General features: G+C 56.6%; 1 pseudogene; it reads right to left on the reverse strand.

The window, feature by feature from the left end:
- Positions 1 to 1,484: 1,484 nt before the first annotated feature.
- LOC118515471 lies at positions 1,485 to 1,643 on the reverse strand (annotated as a pseudogene).
- Between the last annotated feature and the right edge of the window lie 10,857 nt (positions 1,644 to 12,500).

The following is a 12,500-nucleotide window of genomic DNA, read 5'->3' on the forward strand; positions in this document are numbered from 1 at the left end:
CACGAGACAGCCGCGGGACGGGACACCCGGGATGGAGGGGCCGACGAAGGCCTTGCGCCCGTGCCGAACCCGTAATCACTAGCAACCTTGTTCGAGTTGTCTGTGCCTTGGGTTTGAGTCGTGTGCGCAACCATTGCTGGTTTACGCGACGCCCATTGGCTTGCGCGCAAGATAGACTTCTTGGTCCGTGTTTCAAGACGGGTCCCGGAGGTGCCTCAATGCATAGTGCGTCATCGCCGATCGGGGGGTCGAGTGCTTCTAGGCCTTCGGCTACAAGGCTGCTCCCTAGACCCCGGTCGTACGTCCATCGTGCTTCCAGCGGCGCACCAAAGACTCGGTCGGACCCGCGCCTCTCGGTGTGAAAGGCGCGGAGACCCCCGTTGGAGCGGCCGCCAAGCCGCCCCTACTAGGGAGCCGTCCACCACGAGCCAGGGGCCTATTGCCGAATGATATGCTCACGCAGAATGCGCAATGGATCGCGATGTCCGTTTGCTGCGGATCGATAAGTGCACGGTAGGCCGGAGGCCCACCGCTGAATATCGCCGCCCGGATCATTGAGTTCAACGGGTTTGCGTCCCCTAGGCAGTTTCACGTACTATTTGACTCTCTATTCAGAGTGCTTTTCAACTTTCCCTCACGGTACTTGTTCGCTATCGGTCTCATGGCGGTATTTAGCTTTAGAAGGAGTTTACCTCCCACTTAGTGCTGCACTATCAAGCAACACGACTCCATGGAGCCGGCCGTCTGCCACCACAGTCCTGTGCCGTTCTACGGGCCTATCACCCTCTGTGGGATAATGGGCCACCTTCAAGTTAGACTTGAACTGTTTGCACCGTGCGTAGCAGATAACGGACCGGTCCAGTACACGGCATCGGACAGACGAGGCCCCTCGTCGTCCCTACGTGCTGAGCTCTTCCCGTTTCGCTCGCAGCTACTCAGGGAATCCGGTTGGTTTCTCTTCCTCCTCTTATTAATATGCTTAATTCTGAGGGTCGTCACACATCACTTGAGCCTACAGACTCCACTGTCACAATGATGCGACGGGAGAAGCGGTGATAAATCACCCCTGTCGTGCTAACCTCACTCACCCACACGGCGTGAGCACGTCTCGCGACTGCAACTGGATGCGAGGAAAGATACGAGCGCGTTGGGCCGCAAGTGTTACTCGACCCGAGCCAACCGGTGGAAGTCCCCGTGCAATTGGTGATAACCTTATATGCTGTGGTGGATACATCCGTTGGTTGATACTAGAGGTCGAACCGTGCGACTTGACGCGCGCTCGCTCTTCACCCATGCTCACATGTGTGTGTGTGTTTTAGGTTTGTGTACCATACCTCGTATGTCTCTCTGTGTTATCACTCTCACTTTCAGCGCCCACGGTCCCGACAAGGATGCGATCCGAGCACGCCATGCTGCGACAAGCCTACCCCCCTATGATGGGGTCAGGACCGGTCAGTTTGGTTAGAGTGTTGAGATAACTTGGTAGGCACTCAAGGAGTGTGCATCGGTCGGGTTGAGTCGTCCGATGCGCCATATGCGTTCAACGTGTTCGATGTTCATGTGTACCTGCAGTTCACATTCTGACGCGCATTTAGCTGCGGTCTTCATCGATCCATGAGCCGAGTGATCCCCTGCCTAGGGTTTTAACGTACACACCGAACTAGTTGATGAATGGAACCGAAGTCCATCCATCCATTATACACATACCAGCACACAACTCTGGTTCCCTATACCACACTGCAGGCGCCCACGGCCCCGAACGGTTGCGGAGCCGAGCACGCCAAAAGTGCGACTGTCGATCACCCCCGTTGTGACACGACAATCAGTCAAGTGTATAAGGTACCCGGTACTCTACCAAAGTGTGCATCTTCACTGACCTCGCCGAGGCAGTGGTATGTTATCCCTTTGAAAGAGTTGCTTTCGGCTCAACTCTACCAAGTGTGCTACACCATCTTGTGGTTGTAGCGTGCGCGTCCAGCATGTGATGCCGACGATGCTGTTGGCAACCTCACTCCCGGACTTGTTTGATCGGTAATGATCCTTCCGCAGGTTCACCTACGGAAACCTTGTTACGACTTTTACTTCCTCTAAATCATCAAGTTCGGTCAACTTCGGCCGTGCCAACTGCAGCTCACGAAGGAACCGCGGAAGGTATGCCTCCAGAGACCTCACTAAATAATCCATCGGTAGTAGCGACGGGCGGTGTGTACAAAGGGCAGGGACGTAATCAGCGCTAGCTAATGACTAGCACTTACTAGAAATTCCAGGTTCATGGGGACCGTTGCAGTCCCCAATCCCAACTAAATGAGCATTTGGGTGATTTCCCGTTCCTCTCGGAATGGGGGCGCCTATTGGCGAGAACACGCTGCTGCCCACATTGTAGCACGCGTGCAGCCCAGAACATCTAAGGGCATCACGGACCTGTTATCGCTCACTCTCACCTTGCTAAACACAAGTTGTCCCGCTAAGCAGGGCAAACTAGTGCGACGACCGCCCGCGAAGGCGCCGCCGCCCCGTAACGTCAGGTGCGCCCGGAGGCACACTGCTGACAGCGTTCTAGTTAGCTTGTTTGAGTCGCGTTCGTTATCGGAATTAACCAGACAAATCATTCCACGAACTAAGAACGGCCATGCACCACTACCCTTAAATTTGAGAAAGAGCTCTTAATCTGTCTTACCTCGATAAGTTCGGACCTGGTAAGTTTTCCCGTGTTGAGTCAAATTAAGCCGCAAGCTCCACTTCTTTTTTTTTTTTTAAAATTGCATTCGTTTATTCATTTAAATTTATAAATGTTTTGCCGCGTTACTTATTTATAAACAATAAATGATTCAGAAACACGCATGAACAATTATAAAACGAATAAACCTCTCCATTGCCGGCGGCCTTCCCGACGGAGGCGTAGCCACCGGCTGCAATGGCGTCCCTGACTACATTTAGTAAGGGCACGCGCCCCGCCTAGTCTAAATCGTAAACACAACATTAAAAATGAAGGACTTGCATTTACACACCTAACATTAACGAAGCGGGCGTACCCGCGGTTCGTCGAGTCTCCATTTTTCCTTATACTAACGATGAGTATGTACGCACACACACATGCACACACATAATCACGCTAACACTTTGACGCTTACGGTGGGACAGAACAAACATCCGCACAAAACGTAAACGAACAAGACGGACCTAACTCTCACCGTGCACGCGCACGCTCTCTCTCCCACTGCTGGTCGGGTACGAACATCCGTACAAAGCGGACGACGCAAAATGCCGAACGTACCCGAACCGAGCGCACGCGCGCTCTCTCTCGCCCGACTGTGCTAGAACGAACGACCGCACAAAGCGGAGACGGCAAAATGCCGGTCTCGCCCGGTCGTGTTTTCGCACGCTCGCTGACTGGCCGATCGTTTCGGCCGTAACCGCTCCCACTCAACGCGTAGACGTGTTGGTGGTCGCGATGGCGGCTTCTACGTCGGCCGACATTAAGCCGCGATGGCGATCCTGTCGCTCGTGGCGGCGTTGGCGTTCTCGCGCGCGCCTGTTGGCCCGTCGTCGGGCTAGCTCCTCCTCCGTCGGCGGTGCTCTGCTTCGGCGAGTTCGGCCCGAACGCAATGGCGGCAATGTACCCGCGCGTAATTGGGCAGCGGTATTCCCGCTGCCGTTGGTTCCGCCTTAGCCGACGACGAAGTAACACTTCGGCCGATGGCGGAACCCGTTCGGGCCGAACTGGGCGTTGACTCTCCTGCTGCTGATTGGACGGGTGCTGTTGTTGGTCCATGTCCATCTCCCCGATGGCGGATGTCTGCCGTTGCCGGCGTCTTCGCCGTTGGCCAGCGTTTCTGGCTTCACGGCGGACCTGTTGCCGAACGCGTTCCGCCAGCTCATTGGCGGAAACGATCCCGCCAGCGATGGCCGCGTTTTCGGCAACCTGCTGCTCCAGCCACCTTTGTTGTAGGAAGCTGCAGATCCGCCGTGCTGCCGTGGCCGTTCGCTGCCAAGCCTCCGGGCTCGACAGCAGAAAACGCTCCAGCTCATCGGGGGAAATGACGACGCCGTCCGCGTCCGTCAGGAACTGCACTCTTATGTCGGCGAACCTCGGACAGTGGAACACCACGTGCTCTGCCGACTCCACGGTGTTGTCGGCGCAGAAGGGGCAGGTCGGGGCAGAGGTGAAACCCATAGCATGTAGGTACTCCCGGAAGAAGCCATGTCCGGAGAGTACCTGGCTAAGGAAGAAATCAACCTCGCCGTGCTTCCTACCTACCCAGCCGGCAATATCCGGCAGCACGCGGTGAGCCCATCGTAGGAACCTGCTCGCGGTCGGATGAGCGGCATCCTGGTCCCACGATGTCTGCCACTGCCTGATGGTCGCCGAGTGCTCCAGCCGCTTGATGACCTCCTTGTCTATCAGCACCCGCCTCTGCAACGCCCGTTGATGCCTGGTATAGCACCGCGCGATCTCGTCCACCTGCAGGTGTAGCGGGACCAGTCCAGCCAGCACTACCGCCGTGTCGTAGCCGACGGTACGGAAGGTCCTGGCGACACCTTTCGCCAAAGGTCGCTGCAGCTGCTCCAGTTTCCGCCTGCACCACTGGAACTTCACCGCCTCCGCCCAGATGGGTGCCGCGTATCGCACAACCGAGTCCGCCACTGCTGCCAGCAGCCGACGTTTAGCCATCCTCGGTCCGGCGTGGTTGGACATCACGCCGGTGGCCAGCTTCACCACACGGAGTGCCTTTGCGGTGGCCTTCTCGACGTGTGGCTTCCACGAGAGGTGGTCGTGAAGCATGACCCCGAGGTAGCGTATCGCCGGCTTCGAGCGGACCTCGACGCCGTTGATCACTACGGGCACCGCTGGATGGCCCCGACGCAGACTGGAGATGAGGACGATCTCCGTCTTTTCCGGGGCCAGCTGCAACCGATGTTGCTCCATCCAGGCGGAAATCGCTGCCACAGCTTCCTCCGCTACACCTGCCGCCTCCTCCGGTGTACACCCCTTGGCGAGTACTGCCAGGTCGTCCGCAAAGCCGATGACGGATGCACCTTCCGGCAGCTGCACTCCGAACACGCCGTCGTACAGGATATTCCACAGGGTGGGGCCCAGAATGGACCCCTGCGGAACACCTGCCGTTACTCGGCGTGTTACCGGACCGGAGCTGGTATCATACGTCAGCTCACGGTCGGAGAAGTACTCCTGCAGGATGCTGCGCAGTCCTGAGGGCACTCCTTTGGTCTGCAGCGCCAGTGCTATGGCCTGCCAGTCTGCGGAATTGAAGGCGTTACGGACGTCCAGAGCAACGACAAGCAGGCAGCGCTTGTCGCGTCTATTCGTTCGCCCGAAACTCATCGCAGATCTGGCAGCCTCCATCACCAGCCCAACCGCCTGAAGTGTCGACCGACCACGCCGAAAGCCGAACTGGTATTCGGAGAGGAGCGGCTCCGTCGGCATCTCGATGTGGTCGTTCAGGCGGTTCAGCAGTACTCGCTCGTACACCTTGCCGGGCGTGTCCAGCAACATCACCGGTCTCACCGATGACGGCTCGCCCGGGGGTTTTCCCGGTTTGGGAAGCAGCACCAGCTTCGCCTTCCTCCATTGCCGCGGGAAGCGGCCAGCATCCATCTGCTCCTGGAGGAGCCTCGCGAACGTCGTCGGATGCGCCCGGATGGCAGCCGAAAGGGCAGCGTTCGGCAGTCCATCCAGACCGGGCGCCTTCCGAGGGTTCAGGCCAGCTGCGATGTCGAGCAACTCCTGCTCCGTCACTGGCCTGATGTCGACGCCATCCGATTCGATGGTAGGCCAGGCAACAGGGGGGTGGTTCGGGCACAGCGCGTCCACAATGCGCTGCAGAACGGCCGGATCGCGTTCTTGTGCGACGCGGCTCCCTCCGAGCCGTCGCAGGAGCTCCCCCTGCCACCTACCCGTCTCATCATCCTCCAGGTGTTGCAGAAACTCATTGTAACGGTCCCGCTTGCTAGCCCGGATCTCAGCTGTCAGCAGCTGGCGGGCCTCCTGGTGCCGTGCAGAAGCTGTTCTGCGGGCTGCCGTGTCGCTAGTCGGTACCCTGCTGTACCGTTCCCAAGCCAGGCGGCAGTTCTCCCGTAGCCGGCCGATTTCTGGTGTCCACCAGTACGCCGGACGTCCTGTGTGGCCGACTGACGGGGAAACCTCCGCCATGATCTCGCTGCACGCCCGGCTCAGGGTTCGGGTCAGGCCCTCAGGGTCCGTGGCCTCCTCCACGAAGTTGGCTGCCCGCAACGCGATGTCGAACAGCTCCCGGCTAAACTCCTTTGCCCGCCAGCGTCTGCCCGCTGCTCTCACTGCTGGTGCTGCTTCTGCTCCCGTAGAGTTGCGGCTCGTTGCCGCCGGCCTTTCCCCCACCTCGAAGCGGATGTACCGGTGGTCGCTGAATGAGTAAGTTCCCAGCATCCTCCATTGCCTGTCGGGGTCCCCGACGAGGTCCTGCCTGCTGATGGAAGTACTGGCGAAGGCGACGTCCACAATGCTCGGGCGAGCGACGCCGTTCCCGAGGAAGGTGGCTTCCCTCCCCAGGTTCAGGACGTCGAGCCCGAGACCCTCCGCCAGCTGTAGCAGTTCCTCGCCCTTCGCGTTGGTCCTGCTGCTGCCCCAGGCGCTATGCCAGGCGTTGAAGTCGCCGGCAAGCAACACTCGGGGGCGTCCTGAGGCGAGCACCTCAATACGTTGCAGCATCTCGACAAACTGGGGAACCCCGATGCTTGGCGACGCGTAACACGCTATGATCGTGACGCCTGCCACGTCCGCCGCCACGATGCCGGGAAAACTCGAGCTCCAGATCCGCTGAACCGGGTGGGAGTATCCGCTCGCGACAATGGCCACCAGCCTGTCGCGGTCCACCACCCAGTTTGCGTTCCCGTCCGGAACCGAACTCAGCTCGCACACCACCATAACGTCCACCCGCTCCGTCCGCATTGTGTGGAGAGCCAGGTCCTGCGCACTCCGACTCCTGTTGGTGTTAACCTGCAGGACCTGGAGGTGGCTCCCCACAGACATGCTTAGCGGCGGGGGGGAAGGTTAGCTCCCCTGCAGCCGTGCGCTGCAATTCGATGTGGTCCTCCACACCGAATGCAGCTAACCGCACTGCTGCAGCTGGCCGCCCGATGGCCAGGAGCTCCGCATCTGATGCAGCAGTTGCTGCGATCGGGCCCGACGCAGTCCGCTGCCATGTGGCCCCTTTCCAGGCACCGGAAGCAACGGCGCTTTGCCGCCTCCAGCCTGGGGGCCTCCTCCAGCCGACACGAGGAGTAGTTTATAATAAGGCGATCTTTTTGGAGCAGGGCTTCCGCTTCCACTCGCGGTAGCCGCACGCGGGCCCGCTTTGTGGCATCTGCCCGCTCCCAGATGCGAAGCGAGGCCACCGCTGGCTCCTTGGCGAGTGCCGCCTTCAACGCCTCCCTGATCGTCTCCTCCTCCGTGAGGTTGTCAACGTTTTTCAACACAACCTCCGCCATCTCCGTCAGGACCCTGGCGGATCCCAGCTCTCCCAGCGTGGACTGAATGCGGCTGCACAGCGCCGCCGAGTCCATGTCCCGTGCCAGCTCCATCCGAAGGTTCCCCTTCGGTGTCCGCTTGCCGATACGGATGCAGTGCTGGACATCCTCCAGGGCCGGGCTCGTCCGGATGGGTCGGTACATCTCGGCGAAGGAGACCCCCGGTGCTGGAACCACCAGAATGGCGTCTGGTCGTCGCCTTTTCGTCCGCCGGTTTGCCTGTGCGGGGCGTTGGCTCTTGGTTGCTGGTTGCGGCCGCTGCCGCTGCTGAGGTGCAGCTGAAGGCTGGGCCTTTTGCCGCTTCCCCACAACCTGCCAACCACCTACCAGGGCGTCACGGTAGGATTGCTGCTGCTGCCGCCTGGTTTCCGATGCCGGAAAGTCGTACGGCTGTTGCAGGGGCTGGGACCGCTGCCCGTGCCCGCTCCTCGCCCTCATCTGCTTCTCTTCCTCCTGGATCTCACGGCGCAGCTGCTCCTGCAGTTCCAGCATGCGATGCTGGGCAGGACCCTGCGACTGGCGTGCCTCGGCTCTCTCCCTCTGCTGAGAGCGCCTGAGTGTCCTTTTGCTGGGCTGCAACTTGGAAGAGGCTTGGTTTCCCAAGCGCACGCCAGTCGCTGAATTCTCCAGCTGCACAACGGTTCGCACCCCCGTTCGATATATATCGAGCTCCGCACGGAGCCTCGAATTCTCCTCCTGGCTCTTTCGGTAAAGAGCGGTAAGCTCCTCGAGCTTCTCCAACACCCGCTCGTACTGCCGCGCATGTCTGTCCGACACTTCTGCCGTCGGGAAGCTGGTCGGCTCCGATGCGGCTGGTGCCAGCATCTCAGGAGACATAGACCTCCTCGGCGACGGCGTCGGGGCGGGGGCGGTACGCTTCCGCGCTCCCTCGTCCGGCTCTTCCAACGGTGTTCTCGGGGCTGGCTTGGGTGCCCCCTGAGAGCTCCGTAGTGACGACATCGTCCCTGGCGACAATTCCAGGGGTGTCACCACTACGCGCGGAGAAAGTCTCCTTTTCTTTGTCTTGATGATTTCGGGGACCACCTCCACCGAATCATCGCTCTCTACTCCCGACATTATGCTGCTGCACGGTTCGTCGCTTTGTCCAGCGTTAAAGTCACTGGACACGTGCGCCTGGCCGGTATGCAGCCCGCATTTGATTATAGCACGCTTGTTTGTGCGGAGCTTTTGGTTTGTGTCTCCGGAGAAACTTCCGCTAGTGCCCCATAGAGGGCGCTGGTGGCACTAGGGGGGAATTCTCCCAGGACAACAACCGGGATGACCGATGGTGTGCCCACTGTCCAGACGTCAAACCACGGCACGTCACCCTACGCACGCACTCACTGACACAGCCAAGCCCTTACGTGCTAAGTTCACGTGCCCTTAGCACGTGGTATCTGCTTGCTGGTCAACGCACTTTTCCGCACTGTTTTTCACTGAATGTTTCTTCCCTCGTTGGGGGTAATGTTTTATCACTGTTCCGCTCCTGTCCGTAACAAAATACGCTGCACAGCGGCTGCGGGCTCCCCTTCAACCGCACCGAAAGGGAGCGCTACGCTCGCACGCACTAACGGAACCACACACGCACCCTTCGTGGCCACACGCACCGGTGCACGACGCAATGTTTGTGTGCCAAAATCGACGTTTTCCCACTGTTTTCACCAAAACTTCACGGTGTTTGCGCAAAATATGTGTTCGTACACCACTCTAACAAATTTGCACCACCACTTTGTAAGTTTTTTACACGAAAAACACTATATCATAAGGAGCTCACGGAAAGCGTCCGCTTGCTTCCTTTGACAGCTCGCCTCTGCAAGCTCCACTTCTTGTGGTGCCCTTCCGTCAATTCCTTTAAGTTTCAACTTTGCAACCATACTTCCCCCGGAACCCGATTTTGGTTTCCCGGAAGCTACTGAGAGCACCGAATGTAGTAGCGTCTCCCAATTGCTGATTGGCATCGTTTACGGTTAGAACTAGGGCGGTATCTAATCGCCTTCGATCCTCTAACTTTCGTTCTTGATTAATGAAAGCATCCATGGCAAACGCTTTCGCTTCAGTTGGTCCTACGACGGTCTACGAATTTCACCTCTCGCGCCGTAATACCAATGCCCCCAACTACTTCTGTTAATCATTACCTCTGGGTCTATACAAAACCAACCAAAAGACTCAGACCGAGGTCATGTTCCATTATTCCATGCAAGATTATTCTCGGCCAACGCCAACCCTGGGCGGGTGTGGACGCTTTTGTACTAGCCTGCTTGAAGCACTCTAATTTGTTCAAGGTAAATGGGAGCTGCCCGGGCACCACGCACCGGCTCGGGACGTGCCCGACCGATCACGAGGTTGACGCCCAGGCACACCATTGTGAGTCGCAGCCGCGAGCTCGCGCACGAACGTATCCGGCGTGTGCCGGGCGCCCGCGGCGGTCGCGTGTCTGGACGGGGAATCAACTTCGAACGTTTTAACCGCAACAACTTTAATATACGCTAGTGGAGCTGGAATTACCGCGGCTGCTGGCACCAGACTTGCCCTCCACTTGATCCTTATTGAAGGATTTATGCTCAATTCATTCCAATTATGGACCATCGTTAGAGAGGTCCATATTGTTATTTCTCGTCACTACCTCCCCGTGCCGGGATTGGGTAATTTACGCGCCTGCTGCCTTCCTTGGATGTGGTAGCCATTTCTCAGGCTCCCTCTCCGGAATCGAACCCTGATTCCCCGTTACCCGTCGCAACCATGGTAGTCCTCTACACTACCATCAATAGTTGATAGGGCAGACATTTGCAAGATCTGTCGTCGGTCAAGCGACCATACGATCGGCATCCTTATCCAGACTTCAACTCAAGCCGCCCGGAGGCGATTGGTTTTACTAATAAGTGCACCAGTTCCACCGCCCGCAAGCGGACAGCGGTCCCGGCATGTTGCATGTATTAGCTCTGGCTTTTCCACAGTTATCCAAGTAACTGATGGGTGGATGATCTTGTGAATTATGGCTGTTGTACTGAGCCTTATGCGGTTTCACATTCATTTATGTTTGTACTTAGACATGCATGGCTTAACCTTTGAGACAAGCGTATATTACTGGTAGGATCAACCAGAATTCGTCTTCGTCAATTGCTTGTTCGATATTTTTTGTCTACCAGGGCACCAGTCCCCGCAGACTCTCTTTCTACGTTCATCAGGTGACACAATCTTTGTTGTGACCACTCTCATTGACCTGCGGCAGTACACCGACTCCACAGCGCCAATAACCACACGAGCAAAGGTTGTTCAGGAGGATGTCAGATTATCGATGTACATCGTACACCAACATTTGACGTACCGAGGCATTACACCCCGCACGCCCCCAACAGGACCAATCAAGGCTCGCATACGACCTGCGACTTACTGCGGCTCCCTGAAGGTCCCCGTAGGACGACCATCACCAGTTAAGGTGTAGTTGACTTGTCAGGGCACGGTAGTCCCCACAAGTCCCCGATTATTCGTGGATATCGTCCTACGATTGTTTCTGACTCCTTTTGCTCCCCGCAGGTCCCCGTAGGACGACCATCACCAGTTAAGGTGTAGTTGACTTGTCAGGGCACGGTAGTCCCCACAAGTCCCCGATTATTCGTGGATATCGTCCTACGAGTTTTTGTGACCCTTGGGTTCCCGGCAGGTCCCCGTAGGACAACCATCACCAGTTAAGGTGTAGTTGACTTGTCAGGGCACGGTGGTCCCCACAAGTCCCCGATTATTCGGAGATATTGTCCTACGAGTTTTTAGTGACCCTTTTGTTCCCCGCAGGTCCCCGTAGGACGACCATCACCAGTTAAGGTGTAGTTGACTTGTCAGGGCACGGTAGTCCCCACAAGTCCCCGATTATTCGTGGATATCGTCCTACGAGTTTTTGTGACCCTTGGGTTCCCGAACTTTGCTACGATGGTTCTGCCTCCAGAGGAGACTTATGAACACTTCGTATCATTTCTTACACCGAACCATGGGATCGCGAGATTGCTCCCGGATCCCTAATCACCTTACATTTTCGTTTCGTTTCCGTACACTACGATGAGCTAATTCAATTTGTTTGTTCGTCTGGCGAACGTTTTATTGCGGAATTACCGCGGTACTTCCAGCCGGGTATGGCTGCCGTACGACCTACAGGATAGATCATCGAACCACTTTTCGTGCATATTGTCCGTCGAGGGTATCACCTCGATACCCCCAACAGACCTTTGGACACTTCCTCACTACTCCTTGGAGCAGCAATCAGGGAACCATATAGTAGGAACAGCCGAATATGGAACTCTTTTCGTACTTTGGACACCTCCTATAACTTGTATGGCGACTTCGGGGACCTTCATTTCGTTCTCAGTTGGTACCCCTATTTCGGTCTTTGGACACCTCGTCTTACCCGTATAACTCACTTTAGGTCCACTTATTTGCCTGATATCTCATCGTGAACCCGTTTTTCGTACACCGTACACACCTAGGAACACCACATATGCGTTTCCCTTTCGATCGTGAAGTTTTCAAATTTTTCGATTTTTGGTCCTAGAAATTCATGAACGGTGGGAGACCAAAATTTTTCATAAAAAAAAAATTTTCACCGTTTGACCATAAAAACCTTCTTTTCGTACATACCCCATCATTTCTTCACGTTTTAGGCCATTTCTGAAATTTTCGCTTCGATAGTGTGTCCCCTATAATACAAAATGAACATTTTGCATCTCCCACAAGTGGCCATTTTTTTCCGCCACTGAAGAACACGACCTCGGGAACTCGGACCTAGGACGTGGCCATGTAAGTCATAGGCCACCCCAACTTTTGCAAAATACTGTTTCTTTTCACTTTTCATGATCTAAGGCGCGTTCCGACGGCGTTTTGAACAAATTTATGAGAAAAAAAATTTTGACCCTCGGACCAAAATTTTTTCGTTCGGGGCCCCATGGCCTATGGCCAGTATGGGAACTCGGGATGCCGATATGACAAAATTT

This window comes from Anopheles stephensi, unplaced genomic scaffold, assembly GCF_013141755.1.
Source record: "Anopheles stephensi strain Indian unplaced genomic scaffold, UCI_ANSTEP_V1.0 ucontig155, whole genome shotgun sequence".
In the NCBI taxonomy this organism is placed as follows: Eukaryota; Metazoa; Arthropoda; class Insecta; order Diptera; family Culicidae; genus Anopheles; species Anopheles stephensi.